The 22,839-nt window shown below is 50.6% G+C and overlaps 1 long non-coding RNA gene across 1 annotated transcript in view; it reads left to right on the top strand.

The window, feature by feature from the left end:
* Positions 1-19,552, top strand: part of LOC126087987 (uncharacterized) — a 50,984-nt gene extending 31,432 nt beyond the window's left edge. Inside the window, exons 2-3 of the long non-coding RNA XR_007519916.1 lie at positions 10,439-10,812; positions 14,098-19,552. This is a non-coding gene — a long non-coding RNA (uncharacterized LOC126087987). The remainder of the gene's footprint in view (positions 1-10,438; positions 10,813-14,097) is intronic.
* The last annotated feature ends 3,287 nt before the right edge of the window (positions 19,553-22,839 follow it).

The raw sequence follows: 22,839 nt of genomic DNA, 5'->3' as shown, positions 1-22,839 counted from the left end.
AACTGAGGGTAGGGTGGTCTCCTTCACCAGCGTTTCACAGCTTCAGAGAACCTTTGTGCTTCTTTCTGAACGTTAATTTCTAAGGCATCTATAAATCGGGTTTTCTGGTGTGAAGAAAGAGGGTCCAGCCTGAGAGAAGAAAGCAGTTTGGTCTTTGGCGTGATTACCACTAGAAGCCGTCTCCCACCCCTAGGCTGGCTCCTGGGCCCTGGGCCTCACCTAGACCTCACCTGAGCCTCCTCTGAGCTGGAGTCCCTTCCCCAGAACAAGCCTTACTAATTTCCTCCCTCCTCTCCCCCTTCTGGCCTCAGTTCCATCACTGCTGATCTCTCCGCCTGGTTTCCAGGAAGCAATTGTGATGATGGGGTGGATTACATTACAGCTGCAATCCATCCACAAACATTTAAAAGGTTCCCTTGAAATATTCATGGCAACCATGACCTCATCGGGGCCGACTGCTGTGCACCTCCTTGCCCGGCTGCTGAGGAGCCAGAGGGCCCATTTGAACGAATCAAACACTGGGCCCCAAACGACCCTATGAGCCCTTCCTGCTTCCTTCTTCATTTTTATTCCTGGGACAGTGGTGATGGTGGCCCATTTCCAAGCACAGGCGATGCTTCACCAGCCACTAGATGATGAATATTTCGTGGGAGAGCAACACAGCCAGTGAAGAATTAGAGGCTTCGTGTCATTAGAGGGGAAGGGAGAAAGCGTTGTTTTGTTTTATGAGTCAGCTGGTGTCCTCTTGGGCAGAGGTCAGCAGATTGAAGTTTTGGGGTAAATTATTTAGCAGGCTGGACTCTGGTCTTGGGAGTATACCCTGAATGGAGACCCCCTTCGTGAGGGACAGCAGAAATAGCAGAGTGGGTGGGAGTTAAGTCCGGGACGCAGAGGCGGGTCATCTAGCAGCAACCTCCCTCAATGTCCCCGTCCAATGCTTGGCACACAGTTGTGAGTGAGCTGGGTGATGCTAGTGGTCTTTGCTGCCGTCTGAGGCTGAGTTTGTGAATTAGTCGAAGTCCGATCCTGGCCTCTATAACTACTCATTTACTTTCTTTTTTTTTTCTGGAGGTCAATAGGAAATCATAAATAAGCCCCTTATTTTTAAAAAATTTTTAGAGAAAAATCAGGAAATTTTGCAGTGAATGTCTGTGTAGGGCAAAGCCAGCAGGGGCATGTTCACAGGATGCGGACAAGGAGAGTGGCTGTGAGGCTCGGGGCTTTGGTCAGGGCCCTGGTAGACTCCTCCTGGCAGGGTCTCCTGTGGCATGGTCTCAATTGTCTGCGGCACCAACACGTCACAGATCAGGGGTGGCAGACTGGGAGAACCGTCTCTGAAGGCCGTCTTCCAGTGTAGTCAGGCCAAGGGTCTACCTTCATTGACTGACTTGACTAAATTCAAATCCACCAATATCCACTAACTGCCTGTGATCTGCTGCTGGTGGGGAGGGAGATATCAGACAAGGGGCGTGAGATGCTGTCTTGTGAGGTAGGAGAAACAAGGAACTCAGAACACTCTCAGTTACTTGTGGGCACAGGGAGGTTGAGTTTTGAGGCAATGGTTTCTCTCTCTGTGTCTTTGTTTCTGTCTATCTGTCTGTCTTTCCCTTTAAACATCCTTTCGGCCAACTCTTTGTAACAAAGTAGACAGACTAGATTTAGTACGTCCCTTTGGAGCAATGGGCTAATGGACGCCACTCACCCAGCTGAATTCTAGTCTCGGGCTTAGCATGTGCTGTCCCTATGGAGCCATCCAGGGGCCAGACACCATGACGGTGTCCACCGATGACCCGTTGTAATGGCTGAGATGCTTTAGGAGCCTTGGAGTGACACTGCTGGCTGTCTGCTGCTCAGAGTCAGAGCACATTCCCCTGGGGAAAGTGGAGAGGGCAGAACAGAGACTCTGGACCTTGGAAGAAGAAACTGGTACTTCCTCCTATCCACCTTTGCGTTTATCCAGGTGGTGTGTTTATAAGTGTCAAAACAAACTGCAAATCTCTGTATTTTTGTTTACAATTTCCAGACAAAGGAATTTTTGGCCTAAAAAGATTGATGATTATTGTTCATTTTGGCTAAATAAGGCCACAAGCCATGCCTTTCCCAATTCTTCATTTTACCTGAAGCTTATACATGTATGTGTGCATGTACAGGTGATAGACACGTACTTGTACACAGCCCCATGCAGGTACAGGCAGCCCCCAGATTACGAATGAGTTCTGTTCCTAAGTCTGTGTTTAGGTCAAATTTGTACATAAGTTGGAAAAATTAGGTTCAGTTAGTCAAATGTTTGTCTTAGTATATAGTATATAGTGCACTTTTCTATGGATAAAAAACACTCCCAGGTACACTAAAACATCTTTAACATAACAAACAGTAATAATAATAATAATAATAATAATAATAATAATAATAATAATAATAATAATAATAATAATAATAATAATGTTTTAATGCACACCTCAAAGTAGTGCCCATTTGTTATTGTGAACAATTGTATGAACTTTGAATTTTTAATATCATAGACTTTATGGGGGTTGGTTCGTAACCTGGGTACTGCCTGTTTGTACTTACCTAGGTAACTGCATCATTTATATACATTAGTCCAAAGAGATGTGATAAATACAGCTAGTCTCTGTTATAAAGGGTTGGCAGAAAGGATGCTTACAAAGAGAGAGAGACAGACAGACAGAAACAGGCAGAGACAGAGAGAGAAGAAGGCCTGGTTTGAATCCTAGATTTACTATTTACTAACAGGTTTTCCAACCTCTCATAACTAGTGTTTGCTGTGTAAAATTGGTTTAATAATAAGTAGTACCTATTTCATAGGGTTGGACAAAAATATCAAATAAAGTGTGCACTGCTTAGCATAGTGTTTATCACATGGTAAGTGCTTGATAAACGTTATTTCTTAATTTCTCTCATCTTGTGTATTTGCATTGGTTTCAAGCTTGAGCCTCAAACATCTTATTTTTAACCACCTACCCATGATCTAGTTGGAGAAAATAATTGAATAATTATGATGATTTAAAAAAGTAAATTAAAAGGCCATTTATATGACAAAAACCAGGATGTTGGGTACTTTGTGTTATGGGAAACTCTTTGCAGTAGGAAGAAGAGCCAAGTATAGCCAGCATTTTTCCCAGCACAAGTACATCAGAAATCTGATTTAAGAGGACTGATAGCTTGCGGGTGTTTTAAAGCAAAAATAAAACAAGCAAATACACCAAGCAACAGATAAAACTGCACGGTTTGTGAACGGGCCTGGTGCTCAGCCAGTACTCCTGGGTGTGGCTGAGTCAATGCCTGTGCTGCGAGAATGCTAACGAGTTTGACCTTGAGCTTTGATTGGAAGACAACACGTGTGTGCATGTGCACATGTGTGTGGTGTGTGAATGCACTTGTGTGTATGCATGTATGCCTGTGTGTGTCTGCATGCATGTCTGTTCATTTGCACACACATGTGCATACCAGTGTATGTACATGCAGATACATGGGTACATGTGCGTGCCCATATGTGTGGGTGCATGTTTCCGTGTGTGTGTGCATGTGTGCATTCTGTGAGAGGAGGTGTCTTAGTCTCCTAGAGCTGCTGTAACAGAAATACCACAAGTGGGTGGCTTTAGTGAACAGAAATTTATTTTCTCACAGTTAAGAGGCCAGAAGTCTAAATTAGTGTCTTGGCCTTGTGGATTTCTTCCTTGTTGGTAGCCCAGGCATTCTTTGGCTCCTTGGGGATCCTCACGTGGTGTCTGTCTTTCCCTGTGTGTGTCTCTGTATCTCTTCTGCTGTTTTTCTGACTCCAAAGGGATTAGGTTTAGGACCCACCCTACTCTGGTATGGCCTTATTAACATAACAAAAGAAAACCCTACACCCACACAGGGTCATTTACACAGGTACAGGGGCCAGGACTTCAGCACATATTTTGCAGGACATAATTCAGCCCACAAAGTGCCCAAGGGTCTTTTACTGCCTGGGTGTCACAGGACGGAAGCAGCTAGTGCCCCCCACTCCGAATTAGGTTCCACTCCAGGACAGCACGTAAGGATGGGTGCGGCCAGGTCCTCCTCACTTGGTGTCGTGTTGTTTGTGGTGGACGCCTTCACATTGCCAAGTCCTGTGCCCCTCAGAAGCTCTGGTCAGATTGTACTTTCCGACCAGCAGAGGGAGGGTTCTCATGGGTCTGGTCCACAGAAGGACAGGGGGAGGCCCTGGAAAGCACCCAGGTTGGAGCCAGGATGGAGCCAGCCATCTTGGGAGCTGCATTCTCCTGGCCTCTGGCTGAAGCTTGCAGGTCTTGTTCCCATCGCCAAGGAGCAGCCAAGGAAAGGGTGAGTGAGGGGGCTGAGGATAGCCATCAACCCACAGAGGGATGACTCTCGAGTCCCAGGCAGTACAGGGGGCGCCAGATGTCAGAAGAGATGGAGGAAGAGCCTAGAGGGGAGGGCTCCAGCTGGTCATGGAGCTGGCACTCTGGGGTGTCTTAGCTTCCCAGCTGTCCTAACAGAGTAGCAAACACTGGTGGGCATACAGGGGCAGAGATGTATTCTTTCACTGTCCTGGATGTGGGGAATCTGAATTCAGGGTGTCGGCAGGACCGAGGTTCCTCCAGAGGCTCTAGGAGACAACCCTTCCTTATGTCTTCCAGCTTCTGGTGGCCCTGGGTGATCCTTGGCTTGTGGCAGCATCATTCCACCTCTGCTCCGTCGTCACACGGCATGTCCCCCACATCTGTGTCCACGTCTCCCTCTTCTCATAAAGACACCAGTCACATTGGGTTAGAACACACCCCACTCCAGTGTGGCCTTGTATGAACTGACGACACCTTCAAAACCCTTTTTCCAAACACTGTCACGTTCACAGGATTGGGGGTTAGGACCTCAGCACATCTTCTTGGGGACACAGTTCAGCCCTTAACAGGGGCTCTGGGGAGACTGGGGGGCCCCAGTTCTGGTTGTCCTAGAGCTGGTTGTGTAAGCATATGCATGTGTAAGTATGTGAGAGTGAGTGTGTATAGGTGAGTGTGTATGTGAGTGTGAGTGTGAGAGTGAACATGTGTGAGTATGTGAGTGTGTATGTGTGCATGTGAGTGTGTGAGCATGTGTGAGTGTATGTATATGAGTGTGTGAGCACGTCAGAGGCTCAGGAATGGAGACAGGGTACCCTCTTCTGTAGGCATCAAAGCCGCTGGCATCAGGAGGCCCGTGCCCCAGCCTGTGCCCAGCCTCACTCCACACCTGAGGTGTTGGCGGCTGGAGCACACCCCCGGACCACACCCCTCCCTGCAGGTCAACCAGCCCCCCCTCCGGAAGAGCTCCTTGAGAGCCCACAGTGCTGGGGGGCTCCTGCTCCTCACTAGGTTCATGAGAACTGTCACTTCATGGTTTCTCCTCTCACTTTGGACAAAGGTGACCACTGTTGTAGTCATTCCAGACATCACCTGTGGAGTAAAGCACTGTCAGCATCACCTCACTCAGCTCAGCTTTCAGGATTTCTCTGTTCTAGAGGCAGCAGGATGTTGGGACCCTTAGTTGTTCAAAAGTGATATTGCACTTGTAGGGAGGGCACTTGGAGAGTAAAGATAAAATATCTAACTGTTATCTCAGATTTTGCCTAGTTTCTCTCCCTCTCCGTGACATAAGCCTGTCTAATCTCTTCTGTTTACATGATGTATCAAGCCAGATCCCTCTGTTCCTGCCTCCACCTGCATTTCTGATGCTCCCTAAGCAACGCACGGGTGCCTGCCCTCACCTGACACTCCTCCCTCCCTTGGCCAGCCCTGTGTGTAGATTAGTCTGCACACAGCCCTGATGCTGCAGCTGTGAGCCCCCACACAGTCCCCACTATGGTCAGGTGCTGGACCACACACCTCAGGGCTGGGCAGTGCTGGGGCCAACTTAATCAAACTGAGGCCAGGCCCACCATGTACCCCCACCTGGCTTGGGCTCTGCCAGGACCCCACACGGCTCTCTGAGCCCAGGAGCATGTGTGTGTGTGTGTGTGTGTGTGTGTGTGTGTGTGTGAGTGTGGACATGATCGTGAGCATATGTATATGAGGGTGTGTGAGTGTGTGAGCCTGTGAAAGTGTGTGTATGTGCTTGTGTGAGAGTGAACGTGTGTGAGCATGTGAATGTGTGAACACATGAGAGTGTATGTATGTGAGTGTGTGTGTGTGCATAAGGGAGTGTGTCCACAGTGTGTATGTGAGTGTGTGTGAACATGTGTGAGTATGCAAGTGTATGTGAGCATGTGTATGCGTGAGTGTGAGAATGTGAAAGAGCTTAAGAGTGTGAAAGTAAATGTGTGTGAGCATGCAAGTGTGTACGTGAGAGTGTGTGTGAGCATGTGAGAGTGTGTAAGTGTGTGTGTGAGTATGTGTGTGTGCGTGTGTAAGTGGAGTCCACCCCGCAGGGACACGGGAGCAAGCCACAGTGGAACCCCTGCCGTGCCAGACGGAGTCCTCAGAACGGCAGGCTCCCTTTGCTTTCGCTCAGCTGTGCTGGGTCTGGGGCTCCTCGCCGCAGGCCCTGTGGGTGTTGGGGTGGCAGCCGCCCCCGTAAATCACACTTCTGACTGTGCTGCACATCCTGTCTCTGATCAACTCCTCACCGTTCCTCCCTCACCACCTACAGCAGTTTTGAGCCAGAGGAATGCTGTTATAAAAATGAAAATATGTAAAACGAGAAGACATCTAATGCTACTCTTTCGGAGGAGAGCAGATTTAGGCTTCAGACAGCTGGTGCCAGAGCATTTGTGGGGTAAAGCCTGGGGCTCGGGAATGCTTTGCAAGGGTTCCCCGGGCAGAGGATCAATTAGCGGCCTTAGAAGCAGCACTCGGACATTTTTCTGTTGACCTGGTCTTTCTGTTGCCTGGAGAAGCACATTTTATGGCTTCCCATACTGGCTGTGCAAGGCACTATATATACACACAGACATGCAGGCATATGCATGTGATACTGGTGGAGTGTAGTTAAAATTGTCAAAAATTGTCAGCGTGGTAAGAACAGACATCAGATCTTAATCTTCAGAGATAAAACTTCCCTGTTGGAGCTGTGTGGGGTAAAGGACCTAGTTTTATCCTAAGAAGGGGTGGGCTTTGTCCTTTGCTTGGGAGAAATAACCCTTGGAGGAATTGGGGTACCTTGGTCTGGGACTTCCAGGCCACAGCTGAGGATTTGTGCTAGAGAGTGGGGACTGGCCAGACCAGAAAGATTCACCTGGAAGGCCGATATCAACTTGCCTCAGGAGGCATGACTTAGCCTGTCATGGAGGACCGGCCAATAAAAGCCCTGAACATTGAGGCACAGAGAGCTTCCTGGTTGACAAGAATGTCTGCTCTCAGAAGGACAGCGCGTCCTTTGGGACACGGGAACCCTCCCTGACCTCACTCTCTCTCTTCTTTTGTGTCCTTTTTGGACTACTAAATCTGTAGTCCTAAGTATGGTATGCTCACCAGGAATTCTGTGAGCTGTTCCAGTGAATTATCCAACCCAAAGGGGCATGGGAGACAGCAGGTCAGAAAGTAAAGGTGTTGTGTGACTCCCCAAAATTGTGGTTCACGCCTGCCTATTTGGCAGTCTGAAGGACAGTGTCGTTTGAACTCATGAGCTCTGAACTAGCTCCGGGTGCCTAGGGTCAAAGAGAAAGAAAGAGCAAGTGAGTCAGGGGGTGGCTGGTGACAAGGATGAAGTGGGAAGGTGGAGCTGGACCCTTCTTCACATTTTGGGGGTCGGATTCATGCTGGATCCAGTTGTATTTGCTGCGCAAGCAGAATGTTCAGCGTGCAGTGGCTGAAGGAGACGTGGGGACGGAGGTTGCTCTTCATGATGGATTGGGGAGAAGCGCAGCCTTGAGGAAGAGCAAGAGCTGTGTCAGGAAAAATCTGGGCTCAAACCCCGCTAAGCCCTCCGGACGTGTGGCCTGGAGCGAGGGCCTCAGCTTCTCCTTTGTGGTTGAAATGGTCACTGCTTCTCAAAGGGCCACCACTGTGACTCCTCTGTGCCTGAGGCTCTTAAACGTGTCTGGCACACGCAGTCTCACACCTCTACGGTGTTCATTCACTGCCACAAACACTGTCCCCACCCACTGAATCCTCCTCCACGCCCCACCCATGGGAAGGGTGACCTCTCATGACCCAGCACATTAGAGACATTCAGCAGGGTCTCCCATCCTCCCACTCACACCTGTGGGGTTCCCCATCCTCTGCTCATACCTGTGGGGTCCCCATCCTCCGCTGACAGCTGTGAGGTCCCCATCCTCCCACTCACACCTATGGGGTTCCCATCCTCCCATTCATACCTGTGGGGTTCCCATCTTCCCACTCACACCTGTGGGGTTCCCATCTTCCCACTCACACCTGTGGGGTTCCCATCTTCCCACTCACACCTGTGGGGTTCCCACCTTCCCACTCACACCTGTGGGGTCCCTGTCCTCCATTCATACGTGTGCAGTTCCCATCCTCCACTCACACCTGTGGGGTTCCCATCCTACACTCACACCTGCATGAGAGGAAGGAAGTGCTGTTCTTGATGTGTGCCCCCTGCTCTGCCTGTAGGGCTGGGGGATCCTCTGGCATCCTGGCAGGGTTGTCTGCAGTGCCGGGTTCCCCCTTCCTGTGACTTTGCTTGTTTTCTCTGGTCTGGTCTTATCTCCCCAGCACAGTGTGACCTTGTGGATGCAGGCTGCCTCACCCCTCTTCTGCTTACAGTATCACGGCCTCTACACACAGAATGTGCTCACTGAGTGCGTCTCATGGGTGCCCTTCTCTCATGGGTGCCCTGTCCCTCTCTGAGTCATAAACACCCAACTTGGCTCACAGGGAGTCTTTGGGGCTCAGAGACAAGAGAGCAGGAGGGAACCTGACCTCTCAGGTTATGACCTTCAGCTCGTCCCTTCCCCTCTGTGCCCCTGTGTGTCCATTCAGGAGGTGGGGACAGAGACACCTGTTCCCCACTGCAGCAGGACATGGGACCGGGCAATGGAGGCAAGGGCATGACATTCCTGCAGAGGCTGTACAGATGGAGCTGCCACTTGACAGAGAGCAGGCACCTGCATCAGAGCCCGAGGCCAGTCCGCTGCTCCAGGGAACTCTAGGTTGGCATGGTCTGACCTGGAGGGTCTGTGCAAAGTGCTCTTGGCAAAACTCAGTGATGCCTGGTTGTGTTTGTCTCTTTAGTTTTTGATACCCCCTCCCCACCTCACCTTCCCTTTCTGGGGTGAGCTTGATGTCTTGGGCTGTCTGAGCTCTCCCTTCCCTATGCTGTCACCCCAACATGTTTGAAACCCTGGTGACATTATCCAGAACGCAGTGGGGTTTGGTGGCTGGGCAAGCGGTGCCCTTTAATCTGTCAATTTAGGAAGTTAATTCGTGCAAGAATGCTCAGAGTCAGGGGTCAGGCAGGGAGCTCAGGTCTGCGGGGAGGTCGGCTGTCCACAGGGGGCTAACGAGGCCTGCAGTTGAGCAGACAGAACATGGACAGACAGGCCAGCTCCCAGGTCCTGCCTGGCCCGTGACACGAGGCACAGGCTGTCTGAGCAGCAGCATCTAGCTGCTGAGCCCAGACATTGAGGGAGACTGCATTTTCTCCAACAGGCTTGCACCCTTGCTGTAAAAGGGTGGGTACGGGGACATCAGAACCGTTGACCGAGGCTGGGCGGGCAGCCCAAGGGAGCAGTTATAGAGGGGCACAGCTCTCCTCCCCCTGCGCCTCGATGCTGAAACCAGGATGGAACCATCCTTTTGGCTCAGCTTTGTTTCTAGAAAATCCCCATTGAAATATAGACCTCTCACCTGGGGGGAGTTTTGTGGCTTGAACTATGTCTCCCAAAAGACATGTTGAAGTCCTGTGAATGTGACCTTGTGGTGCAGTGAGGGAGATCATGGTCTGACATTGGTGACTGGAGAACTACTGCCACGCAAGGGCTGCATGCACACTCAATGAGGCCTGACCCTTGGCCCCATGGCACCCAAATTTACACGTGCTCCCCAAGTCCTCTCATTTAACCCTCATGGCCCTTTGCACTTGGTCTCTGGTGGCTGGTCTCTGGACGCAGCAGTGTCCTCAAGTGGCTTTTTAGCTCTTATGTTTTTCTCTGGCTGGCTCCCAGGAGCAGGTTCAGCTGGTTCAGCTTAGAGAGGGTGCTTCATGGGGACAAGTGAATGCCTACACTCTTGGAATATTCTGGAAATAGAGATTTGACCTGGAGTCAATAGTTTTATATCACAGTGTGCTACTTTGCCTGTTAAGACACATTATTTTGACTACAATTGATATGGTAGAAGCTCTCCCAACACGCTCCTCTAGTGGATACGCTGGGCTAATCCACTGTTGCAGCCTCCCTGGTGCCCCAGCCCAACACCACACCTGCCACCTTGCCCACCAGCCAGCCTGTGTTCTGACGAAACCTACCTATGACAAAAAAAATTTTTTTTTTTTTTAGCTGCTACTGTATTACGGCATTTAACTAAATATGAAGTAAACCGATGAACTCTGAGTGAAAGAAGAAAGGTCTTTTTCTGAAGATGGAGTTGGAAGTGTTGGAGAGAGTTGATGAAGGCCAGTTGCTAAAAGCATTGCTACAAAACCTGCTGTGGGTGAGACAACTGTTAAGGAATTTCGGAGAAAATTGTGAACGTGTGGACGCTTCTGTGCCTGGGTTGCTTTTGCCCGACCTTCTTTCTGAGGAGCCACGCTGGGGTTTGCAGTGAAGCAGAGCAGGCTGGGAACCAGGTCTGTGGGTACACATGGAAAGGAAAGGCCTTGTCCAGCCCAGAGGACGGCGTGTGTGGCAACTTCGTGCTTGGGTTGAAATGCGTAAGTTGTGGGTGCGGCATTTGTGAGTGACCCCGTTTTGGCTGTGTTGATTAAATGCCCGTCTTTGTCTCCTGGTGCTGCTAGAACAGAAATACTACAAGTGAGGGGCTTTAACCAACAGAAATTTATTTCCTCATGGTTCAGGAGGCTGCAAGTCTGAGTTCAGGGCATGGGCTCAAGGGAGGGGAGGCTCTCTCTGTCAGCTGCGGAGGAGGCCATGTCTCTCTCAGTGTCTAGCGTTCCTCAGTTCCTTGAGAGCTACATGTGGCATCTGTTGTCCTCAGTGTGCTCATTTCTGTGTCTAATCTGCTCTTTTTATAACTCAGAAATGATTATGTTTAGGACCCACCAACACTGATATGATGTCATTAGCACAACAATGAAAACTCTATTCCAAGCTGGAATTCCATCCACAGGAGTAGAGGTTAGGCTTCATCACACATTGTGGGGAGCCCGATTCTATCCATAACGATACCTGACTCCCAGTCCCCACAATGGTGGATCAAAGGGCCTTGCTGGTGTGGGCTGTTTAATTCTCAGCCATCCACAATGTTCCCCTGGCCTAGCCTGGGGTGATGAGATACCTCTGCCTCTGCAGGCACCCGGAAACTGTCACCCCAACCCCACTTGGCTGGCCTAGCCTCCAGTGTACCAAGACCAGCCCTAAGACGCTGGGAGAGAACACAACCTCCTCTAGGCCACCTCCATGCCAGGCAGTGTGGCTGCACCCTGAGGAGGTTGCTGGAATGGTGGGGAGACTGCTCTGGAGAGAAGATGGGAGGGGGCAGGGCAGGACAGTGGGGCTGTGGGGGCATTGTGGTGAAGAGGGGGGCAGGAGGGCAGGAGGGTGGACTGGTGAGGAGGGGGTCAAGAGAGCAGGAGGGTGGGCTGTGGGGTGTTGTGGTGAGGAGGGGGGCCAGAGGGCAGGAAGGTGGGCTGTGGGATGTCATGGTGGAGGGTCAGGGCAGGAGGGTGGGCTGTGTGGTGTTGTGGTGAGAAGCGGGGTAGGAGGGTAGGAGAGTGGGCTGTGGGGTGTTGTGGTGAGGGGGGCAGGGCAGGAGGGTGGGCTGTGGGGTGTTGTGGTGGGGGAGCAGGACGGTGGGGCACGGGGACATCCTGGTGAGGAGGGCAAGTGCCCTTATGCAGACGGTGACCCCAGAGGCCCACCTGTTTGGAACACACTTCCCCTCTGCGTGAGCCTCTGATTAAAACCTCATGGCCTCCTCCACAGACGAGGTGGGTGGAGGGAAGCATGGAGGGCTCACCCGGCCGCAGAACTGCTGACTCACGTTGGATAATTGGAGCGCTGGACTTGGGGCACAGGCATTGGGCTGAGCCCTGAGCACAACAGGGTCGAATCACAATTAGAGTCAGTCCTGGCTTACCTGGCGGTGGCTGGGTCATACAAGCTGCGACCACTGGCTGAGCCCCAAGTCCTGACAGGGCCTGGCTCAAGGGGCTGGAACAGAGGGTGCGAGCAGGCATGGGAGGGCTCCCACACCACGCAGCCAGTATCCAGCTTCTGTGGTCATCTGTGTCAGCGATAAGTGATGCCTTGGACATCTGCCCACCAGGACAGCCTTTCGTTTAGCCTCAGCCCCATCTTCTGATCCCTTAAACCAGGAACCTAAGGATGCAGTGGAAACTCACCAGGGCTTACTTGGGATGGGGCAGGTGTCTGGACAAATTGCCTGAGGGACGAGGGAGTGGATTCCAGGGAGTCCTTGCTTGAGACCACTGAAAGCACAAGTGAAGTGTGGATGGGACAATGTTCTTCCCGGGCCTCGCAGGAGCAAAGGCGGTGTGTAGAGAGGAGAGCCTTAGAAAGTGCTCAGTAGACAGCCACTGGGGCTGAGGTGGTTCAGGGCTAGAGTTCTCACCTTCCATGTAGGACACACGGGTTCGATTCCAGGCCAAGTTACCTCATGTGCAGCCACCACCTGTCTGTCAGTAGAGACTTGCATGCTGTAATGCTGAGCAGGTTTCAGTGGAGCTTCCAGACTAAGACCAGGAAGAAGGGAACTGGTGATCTACTTGTGAAAATCAGCCAATGAAAACCCTGTGAAGTGCAGTTCTACTCTGCATACAGAGTCCTTATGAGTCAGAATCGACTCCACGGCAACCAATTTGGTTTTGGTTTGGCCCAGGCTTAGCAATAGATCTGTAGGTGATATAATTTTCTCCTGAGACCGCCCTGCTGCCCTAAGTCCTCCTTGCCCAGTTGCTGAGGTTTGGTGCAAAAAAGTGGGTGGAATTGTACCACAGACAGGCAACCGACAGGGTGAGCTGGTGGCTCCAATGAGCTAGTGGAATAGGAACGGGTAGGAAAGGCCTTCACTTGGAGGTGTGCTGGGTGAGGTCTCAGGGAGGCCTGGAGGACCCAGCAGGAGGTGCTGGCTGGACCCTTCCTCCTTGCCCCCCCTTGTTGGCCTCTGCCAAACCCTTACACTTTGCATATTTTACTGCATGTAATTTATATCCCAATTAAAAATGCAAAATTAAAGAATAAAAAAGGCCAGGGGAAGGAGACAGTTGACCGCTTGACCATGCAAGCCTGTGAACCCTGGCCCTAGGGGGACTTCCCATGGCCTCCCCAAGGGGCTGGGCCATAAGGAGAAGGGAAGGGACCCCACCCTCTCGTGTAGGAGGATGGGGCTTCGATGGCAGTCACTGCAGACCCCTGAGCCAGCCAGGCCTGCCCTCTGGGCTCCTCCAGTGACCTGCAGCAGACAGGGGCTGGGTGGCTATGGACAAAGGAAGCCTGACAGTGTGTGTGGTGCTGTTCAGGGGCTGGGCCCACCTCCCAGATGATTCAGGAGAAGCCTGAGAAGGAGGGACTTGCTGGGCCGTACCACTTCCTGATCAACTTCACTGAGACCTGGACAAGCGGCGTGTTGGGTGATTTGAGGGCCCTTGACAGAACAGTGGGTAGTTGCTCAGGACACCTGGGAGAAGCATCCCAGCCCCTGAGTGTCCGGGGCCTCACCTGAGACAAGTCTAAGCATTCCAGAATTTCCTCTGGTCAACTAGATGACAGCTGTATCTAAGAATATAAATGAACAATCTGAGAGATGCTCTAGTTTTTCTTTAGGAGAAAGACCTGGCTATCTGCTCCCATAAAGATTACAGCCTGGGAAACCCTATGGGGCAGTTCTACTCTGTCGCATTGGGTCACTACGAGTCAAAATCGACTTGACGACACCCAACAACAACTAGTTTTTTTAAAGTTTTCATTTATGGAAATAATTCAGGAAGGTGAGACAAAGTCCCCGTTTCTCACCTCAGAGTATGAAGACCCACGGTGTTTGCCTGCTGAGCAGAGAAGGGGGAGTTCCAAGAAGTGCAAGGACCCACAAGAGAGCAATCGAAGTCCCCCACCTCCACAGTGAAGCACTCCCCAGGGGCCAGGGTCTGGGGCCAGGAGGACAGGAGGTGAGAGCTGCCTACACCCTCCACCTTTCTCTCTGCACGACAAAACAGCCACAGAAACAAAAATACGCAAATCAGAACTGAATCCTTTTCAGCGGCTCCCCCCTTCTCCCAAAGTCTCTGAATGTCACTTTGTCTGCAGGTGGGTGTGTGGTCAGGGGACCAGGCTGGGGTGGACGCTCCCTGTTTGGCAGCCTCTCCAGGGAGGGGCTCATGACACAGTTGCTTCTATCCCCAAGCTCCTGATGGCGCCACGCAGCATGCTGACCGCCGCCCATTGTCCTGCTCCTGAGAGTCTGTCCTTTCAGGCCATTAGGCAACCCTCACCCTGGGGCCACCTGATCATACAACTTCCACCTCCAGATAACTCAGCACTTCCTGCCAGAAAAGGAAATTCACGGTGAGAAGCTGAGGAAGACCCTCCAGGAGCTGGAGTGACACAGTGGCCAAAACAATGGACTTGAACACTCTAGCAGTCATGAGGATGGCGCAGGATTAGGCAACAATTCCTTTTATTATACACAGGTCGCCGTGAGTCTGAGCCATCTCAAGGCAACTATCAACAACCACAGCAGCAATGCTTTTCTCTTTTTACAAAGTTCGCCAGCCCATGTTTGCTCCTTCTGTCATCCTCCACCCCAGATCTGCATGGATGGCCTGTGGTGTCCCCAGGCACTGAGATTCTCTGCCCGTGAAGACAACTCCTGGTGCCTAATTTACCACTGCCCCTCCATCTGCCCCAGCCTTGTTCACTTTTAATCCATTCCGACTCTCTCCCTGACAATGGGTGGGTCTGACCTGGTCTGCCGTCCTGGGGTTCCATGGATTATGTTTCGAGGAAGCTGGGCCCAGCCTTAATTATTGCTCCACAAACACCGGCATTAGGGGGATTTGGCATTTGTTGAGTGCCCATGGCTTAGCGGGTGGTCCCCAGGCCGAGGGCCCTGCCCAGCGTGGTCTGCTGCATTTTTTTAGTGAAATCTGGGCTTTCTTCTGAAAGTTCATTCCCATTTCATCCTTCCCAATCCTCGCAAATGGGGAGGGGCCCACAGCCCTGGGGAGGCTGGCTCTGGGTCAGGGCCTTGGCTCAGTGAAGAAGCCTGATGGGTGGCCAGCCTGGTTTAGAGCCAGCGGAAGGCTTGGGTGCAGTTTGCTCTTTGATTTGACATTTTGTGCATCTGATGTTTGTACGGTCACACATGGGTGGAAGTAGAAATGCTAGGAGAAGGCAGCTCGCTGACCGCATGGCCAGCATGTGGAGGGGCCTGGGTGTCCGGGGTTGGGGCACACTGTGAAAGGGCAATGGGTCAGTGGGGGAAAGGGTGTTGGCAATGGACCTGGTGCCTGTGGAGCTTCCCTCTTCCCTGAGCCTGGTTGTGCACTCACGAGGTTTTGAACATTTAAGTGTGGGATTCACCCAGTATATATGGCTGTTGTGGGTGGGATGTGACTTCTGCTCATTCTGCCATTCTGTTGTCTCTACCTCCACCTGGCCCTCCTGGGGACCGTCTGTCACCTGTAAGAGCAGCTTGCCTTTGTGGCCGAAGACTGAGGCGGCCTGTCTTGTGCTTGATGTTTGCCTCCTCAGCTCCTGGTCCTCGCTTCTCCTTGGCCTCATCCTCACTCGCTCCAGGCTGTGGTTTGGGACGGGGCTGCTGGTCCTGGTCCTGGTCCCCCAATTATTCATCCATTCAACAAGTAGACATGGGATGCCAACTACACATCAAGCGCTGAGCCAAAAGGCAGACAAGCTGGGCACCATCCCTGCACTGGGAATGTCCAGGATGTCAGGAGAATAGAGGAGTGAGTAGAAAACTACAATGCAGAGCAATGAGTTGAGAAGATATCATTCATGATGAATGACTCGGGGAAAACATTACCCTGATAGTGAGGACCTTTCTTCTCCAGCATAAACTGCTCATTTCGATATGGTGCTGAGTTTGGGTAACAACAGAGAGTCTTGACTTCTGTATAACTGGGAGGAATGAAGGGCACTTCAACTAGACTCAAGGTCAGAGGAGGGAGGACTCTAGCTAACAGCTGGCTGGCAATACGTATGGGGCTGTCCAAGTGCCGTGTCAGCCTAAATGAGGGGGGCCTCACCTGGACCACGTACGGGGAAAGGGTGGGCATAGCAGATACGACTTCCCAGATGTTCAAGAGGAAACACTTCCCAGTTTAGATGTGAGGCCAAGAGGGTGCTCTCGGGGCTAACCATCAGGTGGGGGCAGACAGGTGAGTACAGACAGGAGGAATGGCAGGTGCCGAGCCTGAAGGTGTCAGAGCTGGCCATGAGGGATGGAAAGGAGAACCCAGCAGTGGGGCAGCTGGGGAGACAGGGCGAGGCCCAGCCGGAAAGGCAGGAAATGCCCTTCACTGCCAGGCTTCCAGACCACGCTTGTTATCATTAGCAGCTGTCAAGTCATTCCCGACTCTTGATGACCCCAAGACAATGGAACAAAACACTGCTTGGTCCTGTGTCATCCCCATGATCAGTTGCAGATCAGACCATTGTGATCCATTGGCTGATTTTTAGTAGATAGCCAGGCCTTTCCTCCTAGTCCATCTTAGTCTGGAAGCTCCACTGACACCTGTTCAACATCATAGCAACACACAAGCCTCTACTGACAGGTGGGTGGTGGCTGCGGATGAGTGCGTGGGCCTGGAATCAAACCCTGGTCTCCCACATGGAAGGCAAGGATTCTACCACTGAACCACCACTACCCTCAGGTTATGCCTAAGAGTGTGGATTTCTCTTTTAAGCAATGGGAAGTGATGGGGAAGGGAGGTCCTTAAGCAAAGGACAACCAAGATCAGATGTGAATTTCAGCGGCACTCCTCGAGGGTGATGCAGTGGTGGGGTGGGGTGGAGGGCCTGGCTGAGAGCAAGGAGATGTGGTGTGCGGTCCTGGTGGGAGATGATCTGGTGGTGGTCAGACAACTGCAGGAAGGAAAGAGAGGCCAGCGATGTATGTTGTTGTTGTTAGGTGCCTTCAAGTCTGTTCCAGCTTAATGCGACCCTGTATACAACAGAATGAAACACTGCCCAGCCCTGCACCATCCTCACAATCTTTGCTATGCTTGAGCCCACTTTTGCAGCCACTGTGTCATTCCATCTCACTGAGGGTCTTCCTCTTTTTCACTGACCTTCTACTTTACCAAGCATGATGTCCTTCGCTAGGGACTGGCCTCTCCTGATAACATGTCCAAAGTATGTGGGATGTAGTCTTGCCATCCTTGCTTCTAAGGAACAGGAACGTTCTGGTTGTATTTCTTCCAAGACAGATTTGTTTGTCCTTTTGGCAGTCCATGGTATATTCAGTGTAGTTCATCAACACCACAATTCAAAGGCGTCAATTCTTCTTCAGTCTTCCTTATTCAACACCCAGCTTTCACATGCATGTGAGGTGATTGAAAACACCATGGCTTGAATCAGGTGCACCTTAATCTTTAAGGTGACATCTTTGCTTTTTAACACTTTAAAGAGGCCTTTTGCAACAGATTTGCCTAATGCAATGCATCTTTTGATTTCTTGACTGCTGCTTCCATGGGTGTTGATTGTGGATCCAAGTAAAATGAAATCCTTGACAACTTCAATCATTTCTCCATTTACCATGATGTTGCTTATTGGTCCAGTTGTGAGCATTTTTCTTTTCTTTATGTTGAGGTGTAATCCATACTGAAGGCTTTGGTCTTCATCAGCAAGTGCTTCAAGTCCTCTTCACTTTCAGCAAGCAAGGTTGTGTCATCTGCATAATGCAGGTTATTAATGAGTCTTCCTCCAACCCTGAAGCCCCTTTCTTCTTCATATAGTCCAGCTTCTCAGATTATTTGCTCAGCATACAGGTTGAATAGGTATGGTGAACAGATACAACCCTGACGCACACTTTTCCTGACTTTAAACCGCTCAGTATCCCCTTGTTCTGTTCGAATGACTGCCTCTGCTTCTACGTAAATTTTCCTCATAGCACAGTTAAATGTTCTGGAATTCCCACTCTCCGCAATGTTGTCAATAATTTATTATGATCCCCACAGTTGAATAGCAAGTGGAATTGGTAGGACCTGAGGCTTGGCTGCCATGGGTCGAGGTGGCTTTGTTGGGGGAGAGGAAATTGTTAAGGATGATGTTCTTGAGGAGGTTTGAAGAGGGAGGGCTGAGTCCAGGTTTGGACCCGCTGGGCCTGTAGTACCTGCAGGACCCACAGGTGGAGCTGTCCAGTGATGCCTCCATAATGCCTCCGTAATGGGTCTGGGAGCAGTTAGACACCAGAGCTGGAGGCAAAAGGTGTGGACTCAAGGCCTTAGTGCTGAGAGGGCATGCCTCACTCTTGAGATGTGGTAGCATGTCTCAGCCCCTCACAGGTGGTGGCTTACCTCACTCCTGAGACATGGCAGCATGCCTCACCCCCTTAAACATGGCAACACACCCCAGCCCCTCAGACATGGTGGCTTGCCTCACTGAGCCCCTCAGACATGGCAGCTTGCCCCACTCAGACATGGTGGCATGCCTCACCCCCTTAAACATGGCAGCACACCCTAGCCCCTCAGACATGGTGGCTTGCCTCACTGAGCCCCTCAGACATGGTAGCTTGCCCCACTCAGACATGGTGGCATGCCTCAGCCCCTCAGACTTGGTGGCTCACCCCCCTCAGACATGGCGGCATGCCTCACCCCTCAGACGTGGCAGCTTGCCTCAGTCCCTTGACAGGAGCAACATGGCCCACTGGCTGGTCACCTGTGTGCCAACCATCTTTACTGGGAAAGCTTCAAAGCATGGAGAGGAGACACCTTTTGGAGCTCAGCCTGGGGGTTCGGGTGCAGATTTTCGTTCAGATAGATACACTCCTGTCCACTCTCTGCTGCTTGTGAGGAACTGGGAACATGCTCCTGATGCTTCCATCTCCTCGTCTGTGGCGTGGAGGTCCCCAGAGACCCGTTCTCGCAGGAGGCTGTGAGCACTCAGGGGCAGGTGTGTGAAGCTATCTAGGTGGTGCCACATGGGGTAATTGGGTGCTGGATACGTGCAGCTTTTGCCACCTCACTGGGTGCTGTTGCTGCTTTTCTGGAAGCAGTGGCTCATTGAGTGAATGAGGCCACGTGCCCTGTGACCTGCGGATGTCACAGACTTCCCAGGGCCCCCTGTTTACTTGCAGAGCAGCTGCCTGTTACCCAGCATGTGTGGCTGGCCCCGATGTCTACCAGCGGAAGAATGTCAAAATACTGTGCTAGTGGGTGTGTGTGAGTGCGTGTGAGGGTGTCTGCTCATGGCCAGCTCTCTCAGTGCTGGGACAATCAAACCCCAAATAGCTTTTCTGGGGGTAACAATGACATGGAGTGGTGGGGGTAGGGGGAGTTGGGGAAGGAGGCGAAGAGTTGTCAGCAAAGAGAGCTGCTCTCAGTCAACAGAGCCACTTTGAGCTACCCGGCTGGTCTTGGGCAGCTGCCAGCACTTCACACCCACGCGCTGGCTGCCTGCCAGCTCTCAGCTCCGTGGGTGCCAACAGAATGTGCCATTCCACGGGCACTCCTGCCCTGTGCAGCTGGGGCAGTGAGGCTACTCATAGAAGGAGGTATTCAGGGAAGCTTCCAGGCCCAGGGAGGATGGGGGTGAGGAGCTGGCAGACCCCAACCTTCACCCTTGGGCAGCCTTCTGAGGAGCAGCAGCAAAGTCGGGCAGAAGCACTGCTGGTGCCTGGGACTCCTCCCCCCAGATGGTCACGTGTAGAGGGGGGAGTCGGAGTGGAGAGCTGACCGTGGACAGGGCTTCCTCAGGTGCCGTTTCACTGCTTGGCATAGTGACCTCGTGAGGAAGAGTGAGGTGCATCATCATGTTGCCCATTTCACAGATGAGAAAGTTGAGGCTCAAGGTGGTCAACCACCACCCTTCTGTCAGTGTGTTGTACTGTGGTGGCTTGAGTGTTGCTGTGATGTTGGAAGCTACGTCAGTGGTGTTTCAATGGTTATCCATGGTGGACAGGTTTCAGGGGAGCTTCTAGGCTAAGGCAGACTAGGAGGACAGGCCTGGTGATCTACTGCTGAATATCGGTATGGATCACAATAGAACATTGAACAGTATAGTGCTGAAAGCTAAGCCCTCTAGGTGGGAAGGCACTCAAACTACTCTGCAATGGACTTCAATAATAGTCTCAAGCACACTCACGATCACAAAGGTGGCACAGGGCTGGGCAGTTTTATTCTGTTGTACTTGGGGTCACCTGAGTCGAGATGACCGTTGACAACTAACAAGGGGTCAAGGGCTTTGTCTGAGGTTGCACCACAAGAAGTGGCAGACCCAGGAACAGACCAGTCTGCTGACCCTAGAATCTAGGTGTTCCTAGCACAGTCTCTGACCATGGGGAGGGAGGAGTGTTATACTCACCCTAGCCTGCTGGGTGGCAGCTGAGGAGGGGTTAGGAGGGAGGAGGCAGATGGAAGCTGGTGCTCTGCTGAAGCCCAGCATCCTCCATGGTGGACAGAGAGTGCTGGGTCCTCACTGGGGCTGTGGGTGGGCCATGGCCCCTCCTCCTGATCTCCTTCTCAGAATAGTCCTAAAGCCTTGGTGGGAGATATGATCCTCATCTTCCTTCTGTACCATCCTTGGATGCTCCTCAGATTGCAGTTCACCCAATGACAGCACCAGGGGTGTGGGGGGCGTGGACCACACCAGGTGAACACTGTCAGAGGGAGTGACACCAAAATGACTGTCTATAAAATTTGTGTGCAGTGTTTCAGCAGAAATTTATTATTATTATTTTTTATAAAAATATCCCTGTAGTTAGTTATAAGAACAAAAAAATTTTTTGTAAGCCCAGCTTACCTGTTTCAATATACCTACCCAGCTAAATTCCAGACTTCAGAAATTGGTAAAAATATTCAGTTTCTTTATCTTTGGCCTTAGTGGTTGGTGTGTCAATTTGACTAATAATCATATTAAGTGGTTTTGCTTGTAGGTGTCTGGATGTTATCCTATCACTGACAGCGTTGTGCTTCAGGATAGATCTTGAAATGTTCTTGACGTTCTTTTTGACGATGAATGCAATGTCATTCCTCTTCAATTTGTCATTCCCGGCATAGCAGACCGTACAATTTTCCAAATCAAAATGGCCGATACCAGTCCATTTCAGCTCACTAATGCCTAGGATATCAACGTTTATGTGTTCCATTTCATTTTTGACAACTTACAATTTCCCTAGATCCATACTTTGTACCTTCCTATTATTAATGGATATTTGCAGCTGTTTCTCCTCATGTTGAGTCATGCCACTTTGGCAGATGAAGGTCCTGAAAGCTTGACTTCATTAACATCATAAGGTCGACTCTGCTTTGAGGAAGCAGCTCTTCCCCAGCCCTGTTTTGAGTGCCTTACAATCTGAGGGACTCATCTTCTGGCAGTATGTCAGACAATGTTCTGCTGTTATTCATAAGGCTTTCACTAGCTAATTTTCTAAAGAAATAGACCATCAGGTCCTTCTTTCTAGTCTGTCCTAGTCTGAAAACTCAGCTGAAACCTGTTCACCATGGATGACCCTGCTGGCATTTGAATACCTGTGGCATAGCCACACATGAGCTCCCACAGTATGACAAACTTTCAGACACATGCGGGATCAGTAGGTGGTAGTTGGAAAATATGGCTTTGATGATAGAAACAATGCTGGAGATCAAAAGATAGAATTTTGCAAGACCAATGACTTCTTCATTGCCAATACATTTTTCAACAACATGAACACTGACCATACATGTGGACCTCAGTGGATGGAATACACAGGAATCAAATCGACTACATCTGTGAAAAGAGAAAATGGAAAAGCTCAATATCATCAGTAAGAACAAAGCCAGGGGTGAAATGTGGAACAGACCATCAGTTGCTCAGACGCAAATTAAAGTTGAAGCAGAATAAAGTTAGAACAAGTCCAAGATAGCCAAAGTACAGCCTTGAGTGTATCCCACCTGAATTTAGAGACCATCTCAAGAATAGATTTGACACACTGAACACTAATGAATGACCAAAGACCAGATGAGTTATGGAATGACATCAAGGACATCATACATGAAGAAAGCAAGAGGTCATTAAAAAGACAGGGAAGAAAGAAAAGGCCAAAATGGATGTCAGAAGAGGCTCTAAAACTTGCTTTTGAATGTCCAGCAGCTAAAATGAAAGGAAGAAATTATGAAGTAAAAGAACTGAACAGAAAATTTCAAAGGGTGGCTGGAGAAGACAAGTATTATAGAGACGTGCAAAGATCTGGAGTTAGAAAACCAAAAAGGAAGAACATGCTCTTTCTCAAGCTGAAAGAACTGAAGGAAAATTTCAAGCCTCAAGTTGCAATATTGAATGATTCTATGGGCAAAATACTGAAAGACACAGGAAGCATCAAAAGAAGATGGAAGGAATACAGAATCACGGTGCCAAAAAGAATTGATTGACATTCAATCATTCCAGGAGGTAGCATATTTTCAAGAACGAATGGTACTGAAGGAAGAAGTCCAAGGGACAGTGGGGGCCGTCTTAAGACTAGCCACAACATCACGTAAGTTCCAAATAGTAAATCTTTTTCTATTTTCATTTTTTATCTTTGAACCTTTAAGAGTGCAATTTTA

This window comes from Elephas maximus, chromosome 1, assembly GCF_024166365.1.
Source record: "Elephas maximus indicus isolate mEleMax1 chromosome 1, mEleMax1 primary haplotype, whole genome shotgun sequence".
NCBI lineage: Eukaryota > Metazoa > Chordata > Mammalia > Proboscidea > Elephantidae > Elephas > Elephas maximus.
Note: the sequence above shows the minus strand (reverse complement) of the source record. Positions and strands in the feature narration are given on the sequence as shown.